The sequence below is a fragment of the Acyrthosiphon pisum genome, chromosome X (genome assembly GCF_005508785.2).
Source record: "Acyrthosiphon pisum isolate AL4f chromosome X, pea_aphid_22Mar2018_4r6ur, whole genome shotgun sequence".
Taxonomy (NCBI): Eukaryota; Metazoa; Arthropoda; class Insecta; order Hemiptera; family Aphididae; genus Acyrthosiphon; species Acyrthosiphon pisum.
This window is the reverse complement of record NC_042493.1, coordinates 116,551,757-116,563,017: the sequence shown is the minus strand read 5'-3', so window position 1 is coordinate 116,563,017 and position 11,261 is coordinate 116,551,757.

The following is an 11,261-nucleotide window of genomic DNA, read 5'->3' as shown; positions in this document are numbered from 1 at the left end:
CTTGGTCTTGTTTTGCTCATCACTAGTAGTTGTAGCCAGTGCATCACTCTAAATGCGGCTCTGGCTACTTAACTCCCAAAGTTCTAACTACTAATCAAAATATAGATTAAATTTGCTAAGAAGCTGAAAGAGGAATAAACCACATTCAACGTTGAACATTTAAGTATTTTTCTCCTACACAATGTGATGAGAAAACACATTGGTACCTATTCATTTATTGTAAAACCATAGATAATCACGATCAACTATCTAATTTGTCATGTTACATGCGATATAGTCGATAATACAGGTCACTGGCAAATTAAAACTATAAAAAAATTGACGAATTATTTCTTATCATTGCCCCCGGAGCTTTTAAAGTAGTTGCCTATTTTACTCCTTGACAATTGTCATGATACATCGATTAAGACTACTCTATCAATTAATTATAAATCAAAACATTATATTCCTTAAATATTTTACTTTTTCATAATAATTATACAACATAAATTAAAATGTGAAATTATGACATAAGCACTTAAATGAAAAATTAATATCTAATAATAATAACCAGGGCTGTGAGTTCATGCTCTAAAAAATTCCTAAATAAGTATGCACTTAAGCTCTAAAAGATGGAATAATATGTATTGAAATATGCCTTTAAAAGTTCAGAAATATGCATTTATATGAACTAAAAATCTAAAAAAATGTATCAAAAATATGTAGATCATAAATAAAAATACTATAAGTGAAGAATAACAAAATGTCCATTCATATTATTAAAAATTTATTAAAAGTTATATCTTATTATATTAAGGACCCAATTGTGTTTCTTAGTATTAAAATGTTGCACAACACTAAAGCGTTGTACACTCGCGACTTTTACTTCGCAAACCTTACAAAATAATATTTTATTGTCGGCCGAGAATATATTTTCATCAAATTTATTTACTAATTATTGTCTTAGTTTACATGCCGATGACGGTTTTTCTTTCGGCATGATCGATAATTGCTTAATGCGGGCTACTTACCTATACTTTCGTTACCTACGTACGTTTGTACTCGCTTTATCTGCTCTATACATTTTATTTTTAATAATTTGATGTTGCGAAAACCCCATATATCTTATACTGTGTAGAAATATAAATTATTGCATTTTGATCAAATTTCGTTAAAAGTATGCACAATAAAATAGTAAAACGCATAAATATGTCAAATACTTAAAAAAAACCTCTAAATATACAAAAATATGCAACATAAAATTTCATATACTTAACCACAGTAGGTACCTTGACATGGATTTCTATGTTACCTAGCATTAAATACGACTTATCAAGATTGATATGCAAATGCATGAACTCACTATAGCGTCTAGCATTACTGTGCCCTGCTGCAGGACCTATTTATATACAATAGTAACATGTAACAACATATCACTAAACTGCCTCGCACACATTTTTTTCTCCCACCTTTAAAAATAATATGTTATAGTATTTGTTTTTATCGATCGAAGTACTCGATTCCAAAACCTAAAATCACACGCCACCCGCCGATTAAAAATGAATAATATACTTATGGTTATAACGAAATAAATAATATGACTAGCTCTCGACTTGTAGTTACGTGCAAACGTCTTATGTTGGTCCATATTATATACCACACTATATTCTATTATATTGTGAATTTTTTTTCTGCCGGTGTGACCATAAATATTCTGAAGATATGACAGAGGGTATTCGTAGAATTTAAGGACTAACAGTTACAATACGTTTATTGTACCTACATAATACGCTTTCGTCCAAGGTTCAACAAGTAGGTTAGGTTACGAGGCCGTTAGTGAATTTCGTCTTTAAAAAAACGTGAAGGTAATTTTATTATGCTGATAGATTTGGTTTTTTTTTTGGTATCGGTTCAAATATCGGTTTTAAAAAAAAAACCGATACCTACCGATAAACCCGATTCCACCAATAATGACCGATATTGAGTATCGGTTTTAGTATCGGCCCATCCCTAGTTATGATATTATACAATCATTTTATATATTATACGAGTATACAATCGAGCGGGCACCCACATGTGTGGCAAGGGGGATTTTGCCCTCCCTGAGAATTGTTGACTGCGTGTAGGTACTTTGATATCAACATCGTTATGAATAAATTACAAGTAATAATTATCTTGCCCCCGTGTGGGATTGTATCCTGCGGGCGCGCTTATATGCAACATAATAATAATAATATTATATGAATATCAAGGGTGGCTAGTGTTTGAAAATTTCATGAAATTTAAAAAAATGAAATATTTCATTAGGTATTTTAATAAATTTTGTTTTATTTTTAAATAAGTTTTATATTTATATACAACTGTCATAAATTATCTTCATAATTGTATGGTACGTAAATTCGATTTGATTAAAAGTTCCTCGTCATTTATTAAGTTTATATCAATAAAAATCAGTTTAGTTAAAAATTAAGTTGATGAATATTACATTTTAAAAAGTTTAGTTAAAAAGTTCAAATTAACTTATCTTGAACGTTTTAACTCGTTTATACCCAGGCTTGACAATAATACTCTTATTGTATAAAACGTGTTTTTCTGCCGCCACAGCCGATGAGAAATAAGTAATAACCATATACCTACACTTATAGTAAGAATAACATATTATAGTTAAGTACAATAACACAACTGCACATACGACACACACAATATTCCGATCAAATGCCGTGCATACAATGTCTTCAATACACATTATTATGATTTTTAACTTATTGTATTTATCACGAGGTAAACGTAATAATATTATACAATCGACAATCGTCTAAAACAGTCGTCAGCCGGAATGTTTTTTAAAACAGTTAGTATACATTTTGAAATATAACATAATCTTTTCAAATTATTGGGATTTTTGGACCATGAAGAATAGGTTATATATAAATTACTTTATTCCTAATAAAATAAGATCATCAAATATACTTTGTAATATGATAGGCTGACTGTCCATCTTCGCCCAGAATCGTTTGTCTTATATAATGATATTAGGTATATCACTGAATTCAAATTTGACACCATCCATTACAGTGACCAACTTGTAATCTATTGTACAGCAGATCGGGCCCCGCTCACCCTTTTCACCTTTCTCGTTCTCTGGCACTCTAAAAAATGTATCGTAATTAAATTTATTCTACACCGCCAGCCGCCATAATACTGCAGCTGTTACGGTAATGGTTGTCGGCCAGAAACGGTGAACAACAAACGCATAGGTATATACAATACGTTTAGGTATACACAATATCGTTAGCTGATATATACTAGGTATAACACATGTATAATAATGCGCGAAACGCCGATCGTATTTTAATGTACAATATTTTTATGTATACCTATGTGGACGGAGCATATTATACACACGAGTCGGTGAATATTATTTAGTCGTATAGGTGTGGGTATATATTATATATATTATACATATACTATATAATGTCCCGACAACACGTGTGAAATCACTGTGACCATATTGCGAGCTAGTAACATACCGTTAATACGTACAAATAATTACACACAACCAATAAAATATAACATATTATACAGGCTATGTTTGGCTCGAACTTGGAGAGGAAAAAATTTTCCCAGATGAAACTACCGACGATTCTATATATTATGTATGTATGAATGTATGTAAGTATCTGCGTGTGTGTGCGTTTACATTTATTATGGAGCGATATCCATCGCATGGAAATGGAGCAGCGTTACGAGATCTTTTTTCGTTATGAGATCCAATATGCCGGATCTCGTAAAGTTTTCATTAAAATATATAGACCCTAAAAGTCATATAATGCAAAGTCCATCAAAAACTGTGCGGATCTCGGAAAGTTAGGAAAATAAGAAATTAGTGTGTATCTAGAACGGGTGTGTTCAAAGCAGAATGCGCCACTATCGACCGTGTGAGAATAAAATATTTAAATGTTTGCACACAATATAATAGGTAGGCATACTAACGGCTTTTGCGAGGTCCTGTACTACGGCAACTCTGCAATATCCTACACTGATCATTTATAATATATGAGTCAATACCATAATGTAATAATGAAATCTTTCCTTAACGTAATATCATATTATGCACCATGGTTTGAGTTTATTACATACCTATGTGATATGTACCTACCTATAATATATAATTAATACAGACTATAGTAGGTACAATAGGTACCTATAATTGTAATATTAAGTTTGTATATACTATTGTATATTAGTTATTACTACAATTACGACTAATGATGTATTTAATTTATTTAGATTAATAAATTATTTAATATTTTACAAGACAAAACTACAAAAATAATGATAATTGAAATATTTCACACATTTTGAAATATTTCATGAAATATTTCATTTTTTTAAATTTCATGAAATTTTCAATCCTTAGCTATAAAACTTGAACATGTTATACATTTTTAACTAAAAATAATTATTAAATTTTAAATTTGATATATTTTGTCAAAATTCGAACTTTAAATGCTTATAAAAAAAAATGTTGCCTATATATTTTACCAATGTCATTCAACTGGATTCTACGGACATTGTACCTACCGGGTTTGTTCATCAAGACATGTTAATAATATTGTTAATTTAAAACCTACTTCTAATTCACCTACTTGAATATTAGTTAATTATATAAATAATTACAGTTTACTTAAGACAAATTGATTTGACAATATATAAAATTAAATAAATGGATTATGATTTATAATGAATAATTTTTTTAAGAGTAATTCTTATTTCGAAACAATTTTTAATAATATCGTTCAGTTGGTTAAATAATTATTAAATTTTAAATTTGATAAATTTTGTCAAAAGTCAAATTTAAATGATAAAAAAAAAAAATTGTGCCTATGTATTTTTAATATTTTTCAACTGCTAATATAACAATAAATCAGGAGCCTTGCATTAAATTTTCACGCTTTTTTACCCAACAAACAAAATTTAATTGATATTTATAGAAAAAAAAAATAAAAGTTTGAAAACTGACAATGTCCGTAAACAGCTCAAAAACAGTCAAATTCTATTCAAAATTTTATCGTGTATTGAAAATACTAATATAAACATTGAGTGAAATTTTCAAGTGTCTATAGTCTTCGTTTTTTAATTACAACAAAATAAGAAAATCGTTATATGAGAAATCGAGTGAATATCAAATGTTGTAAACATATGAATTTCAAACGCTCATAATATTTTAATTTGACTTTCTTGTAGACATTTTTTTTTTTGATAAAGGTAGACAAACTTATGATCAAACCCCCCCCCCCCCTTGGCACTTGACAAATATATAATATGTATTAACGGCTTACATATAATTATAATTATTGTATTTTTTAATTTTAGAGTTTTTTTTCTTAACAATTGATTAGTCATCATTTTATCCTTATCAGTCTGTATTATTTGATATTGGACACCAGTTGTAATAGCACACAATAATAACTGTTATGTGGTAATAGTAACTACCATGGTCCACGATTAAAAAGTACTATTATCTTTAATCGTGGTAACTACTATTTATAATCGTGATAACACTGGTAACTTCACTCAAAGACTTATTAATAGGTCTATGACTTTACTAAATAGTGCCTACAATCACGATCCACAAAATATAACTTTCATCCAAGTTAGTATAATTATTAATATATTATTATCTGTGTTCATATTTTGAGATTTGAGTTTTAAAATTGTTTAATTTAAAATTTAAATGTCGCATATTAAAATAACAAACTTTTTTACAACTATATCCACGAGTGTCAGTGCTACTGCGAGTACTGCAGCCAATTCACTTAAACGGAAACAAGAATCGGAAACGGAAAATAGTCAAATTATCGATAATCAGGTAAGGTAATAATTATGAGATTTTTGACTTAAAACTGGTAGGTATATGCTATATTAAAGTCTTAATTCTTTGGCATTTGCACGCTATTAAATTACATTATTCTTTAGCATGGAGCATAATATTTTATTATATCTTTATATATATTATACCTATATCTTAACATTTTGGCATTATTTTATACTTGCATTGTTTTATTTTATTGAAGTTGGAAAATGTATTACCTGTTACCCAAAAAAATTATATTGGCTTGTTTCTTAATCGCTGCTTCTCTGATTATGAAAAAAACATAGTAAGTATTCTGCTAAATGCTATTTCTTAGCTTGCACTGCATCAACAATTATATTTTTAGGTATTAACAAATTTATGGTCACCTCCAGAAAATTACTTGTTTCCATTGCTTAATAATAATGCCAAGAGAAATATCAAATTTCAGCACCGTTGGCTAGATAAATTTAATTTTTTATCTTATTCCGAAAAACTGTAAGGAGCTTTTTGCAAATACTGTGTAGTTTTCGCCAAATCTGGTGGTAAAGGATCTCAAGCTTTAGGAAGTCTTGTGACACTTGCTTTTCAAAATTGGAAAAAAGCTTTAGAAGTAAATATACTTATTAATAAAAACAAGACAATTTAATTACTCTCAACTTCTTGACATATCATATTATGATTTATTTCTTATATATTCATTACAATTAAATACAATAATAAATAGGTATTTGAAAAACAATCAAAACATGAATATCATACCTTGTCTTTATTAAAAAGTCGTTTCATTCATAATGATTTATAATAAATATTCATAATTCATATTCATTGATTAGAATATTATGTTAAAAAAAGATGAACCCCCCCCCCCATTCAAAATTCCTGAGCACGCCTCTGCCCCAGCACCCCCCCCCCCACCCATACGATTTTCATATTTTTTTTTGTGCTAATATTTAGTATGCAATTAGTATGACCTTTTTTCAAATTTGTACGTTCAAATGCTTATAAAAAAAATTGTGACTATGGATTTTTAATATTTTTCATCTGTCTTTGGAACAATATGTCAGTGATGGCACTACATATTTTGGGGCCCTGGGCAATATTTTTGGTGGGGCCCTTGTTGATTATGGAACTAGATTGTACCTACTTACATTTTATATTTTGTTTTATATAAGAGCTGACAATCTTTAGACACTTTTCAGATACCAATTTACCAGTAGTGATATATTTTATTATTCTTAATTTATGAGATGATAGATTCAATTTATTAGATATTAATATACCATCAAAATTAAAACATACATACAAAACACTAAACGCATCAATATCTTTTGATTCTCCATCATGGTTAAACGATTTTAAAGGTCCGTGCAATGTTTGAACTTTTAATAGATCAGTATTGGCCAATAAGTAGCGAATAACGATAACACGAGTAAATGACAGCTTAAGATTTTTCGGTTTTTGAGTTATTTTAAAAGTTTTAAACGTGATCAACTAATGGCTAATGAGTTATTACAATATTGCCGTTATCGGTTGTAATTATTGATCGAGATGTGTTTTATTTACTATTTATCGTAGTAGGTATTTTCAATTCGGTAATCGCGCGCGGTATAGGCCGCATCACTTATTTACAAAAAAGTATTTTAAAATTGCGTGCATAAATTAAATGATTTCTTTTTCTCTGCGTGCCATAAAATTACGAAAAACAAATAAGGAGACATGGGGGCATGGTGCCCCCCTAATCACCGGGCCCCCGGCATTTGCTCGGAGTGCCCCCCCCCTAGCGCCGTCACTGCAACATATTAGGAGTCTTCTATTCAATTTTCAAGCCTATGTACCTAACAAATAAAATGTTATTGATATTATACAAAATACACGGTTTAAAAAAATGTTAAGTTATAGGAATTTATGATCCATTAGTCTTGTTGAACGTCCCACAAACAGAATTGAAAAATGTTTACAGGGTAATGAGTAATAAAGTGATCCCTGTTTCCGTGAACACACTGTATATGTTATACCAAACATATCTACATTGCTTTTTTCATAATTTAAAATTCTTATGAAAATATTTAGGATATGAAAACTGAAAGAGCTCACCAATAATATGACATGACAGCACCAATTACAGTTACCCCTCTTCAATTAAAAAAATAGGTGAAAAAAAAATATATTTTAAAATAATAAATGATTTCTATCCAAAACTACAAAATATATTTATATAGGATTATATATGATTGAAGATTATCGGGTGCATATATAGTTGGTGGCTCAATTACTTCGATATCTAGTTCTGTGCATCCAACTGGTAGTTGATGGATAACTTCAATAATAACAAAAACCACCTAGCTATGCATACGATAACACTGATACAAGTTAAATGTATGAAAAAATTCAAAAATTTCCAATAGCGTTCAATTGCATCAGCAAAAACAAACAAAAAATTAAGGAAAAACTGAGATTTCCTTATCTTTTAGTTTTAAATTTATTGTAGTTAATTAACTATAAAATGTTCAATTTTTATAGCTACGTTTTTAGTTATTTTGTTGTTATCTAAAAATTATTCGTGAGTATATGAAACTTTTAGGGTATATTATTATATTTTATAGACACAATGATGTTTTTAAATGTAATTTATTCTGCAAAAATACCTAACCTTATGTTTTACTAGGTAATAAAATAAATAACTTTAATTACAATAAAATCATCAAAAGTACTTATTAATATCATAGCCTGTCTTCGCTCAGAATAGGTTTGATTAATACAATGATTTTAGATTAGCCGAGCGACATCCATTTACCCGCTTTTTTATTGTATCCAGTGTACAGATTATTAAATCAGTTAAAATAATAATAACAATAAAAGCTAGACTTTTTACAGACGGATTGAGTATGAAAAAAGTTCTGGGTGACCTGTCTTTATGTGCTGAATGTGATTTGTAATGTGATGTGTGATTGTAATTGTGATTGTGATACTGATTGTATTACAGGTGTTATGCACTGAAAATAATATAATATACATTATTAAACACAATTAATTAATATATTAATTGTATATTGTTTTCATAAAGATTTTAGAGAAACAATTCTATACTTATATCTCATTTAAGTTTTTACTATTTATTTTTTTTTATTGATCCTTAAGCCCGGAATGTATGGCCATTAGCTGTTTATAAGGTTGTATTGTGGTGGTGGTAGGGCTTGATACGGTGAGTTTTTACACGTCAGTGTTTGTGTTTGGGAGAATTTTTAAGTGGGTACCCCTAGGTATCTGCCTTGTCTGGATGGGGATGGTGGCCTTTATGTCCAGACACCGTGACTCCCCGGGGAAAAATAACACCCGTAGCCGGGATCGAACCGGCGCTGATGCGCGTCATCGCCAACGCCTTAGTTCACTCGGCCACTCCGTTCCCTTATTTAAGTTTAATTACAATAATATTTGTTTTATATTTTATTTTATATAAGAACAAAAAAAAAAAAAAATGTTTTTAAAATTGACGGAATGTGATTAAAAAGAAGGAAAATATGACCTAAAAATGCAAAATAAAAGTTTCATAAATGGATTTGTGTTTACATAATTCAAATTTATGTACTTACAAAACTACGTTTTACAAGTGCCAAAAAAAATATTCACAGCCCTAATTATGAGGAAATCCAAGATAAAAATGCATGTTTACTGTAGTTTTGAGATTATAAAATAAATATTCTTAACACTTATAAAATTATATATTAATTTAAAATAATATATTTTTATATATTATATTTAAAAGATATTAGTATGGTCGTATACACGCGTTTTGATTTATCGAAAATGCCGTATTTTCCAAAATTTATTTTTGGTATCACACATTAAGATTTATGATAAGAATTTTTCTCTCATAAATAAAACTAATAAATCTATTCGATTTATGTTTTTTTTGTTTGTGTTTAATTATCTCAAATAATAAAGAGGTATATTGTCCATGTAGTACAAACACTTTCAAAAAGAAAAGATTATTTACTTTAAAAAAAAAATATCTGAAATATCTAGCTCAATATATAATTTTATCAGTTTAGTATTATTTATTATAATATTACACCATTATTACGAACCATATTTGATGGAACAGCTGTTCACATACACACACGCAGTGGCGCCCAAGATATATTTTTCAGGTGTAGCAAGAAATAATTTTTACCACCCACCCAGCCCCTCACAAACTCAAAATTATATTATTTTACACATTTTATCATATTTTAATTGATAATATTAGTAAATATTAAGGTATCAACCAATATAGTCTGTGATTAATAATGAACATATTTCAAGTTAACTATTTTATGTTATTATACCCACCCACCCCTTATTTTCAATTTGTAGCGGCCGCTACACCTAGTAATAAGGTTGGGTGCCACTGCACACACGATGACAATTATCGTTATTTTTATATTCTTGTAGTTTAAGTTCGTGTCATGTGAATTATATAACAATAATAATATGATTGTATACTACAGGTATATTAATTATCAGTGGTGGATTTAACAGTCGTTTAGTGATACGCATTCGGAACGAATGACCGGCGCGGCGTCGTCCCACATTTGAATATATTTCGTTTCGTGAAAAAAAATATGGTGTGATTAGAATGGCTTGTTAGAGTGGACCCGGAGCGATAATTAAACGGATTCGTTTATATACTTATTTTAATAGTAATAATAATAATACGATCGAATGACTTTTGTGTCCAACCCGTTTTCTCTCACTGCATATACACGAAAACCCTTTTTGCAGTCCGCGCTTACTAAAAGGTATACAGTCGTATAATACGAGCGTATATAGTTCACGGGCCGCCTTTTCGATTTCGAACATAGGCGCACATTGGGTGTGAATTTACGGGGTGCTGGAATAGTTTATGTTACACATGTTCCCATGGGGGGGCTTTGTCCCCCACACCCCCCTTAATCCTAGTACTATAACTAACTGCATTACATTAGCTTTAAATTTTTAATTAGAATGGGGTACCTAACTTTGATTTCGCGGGGTAACTTTGATACCCATATATTTTTATTCACCAAAGTACCATGATAATTAAATTTTTTTTTCATAAAATGGGGTTACTTTGATATCACATTAAGAAATATAGGTATCGAAATTGCCCGTTGTGTTACTTTGATAGCATATTAAAAAATATTGATATCTCAAAAGATAATTTTAGAATTTTAAAAATTAAAACGTTAAAATATTGAACTAGTTGTAACTAATATTTAATTTTGAGAGTTTTATCGTAAACACTACAGAAGTTATCCATATAATAAAAAATGAAATTGTCATAAAACAGTAAAAAATTATCAAAGTTACCCCATTTTACTGTACTACTTTTATTTTTAAACTATGAGAACTTTTTTCGTATTTGTGATATCGAAAAATTAAAAACAATGTTGTACAGTCTATGTTC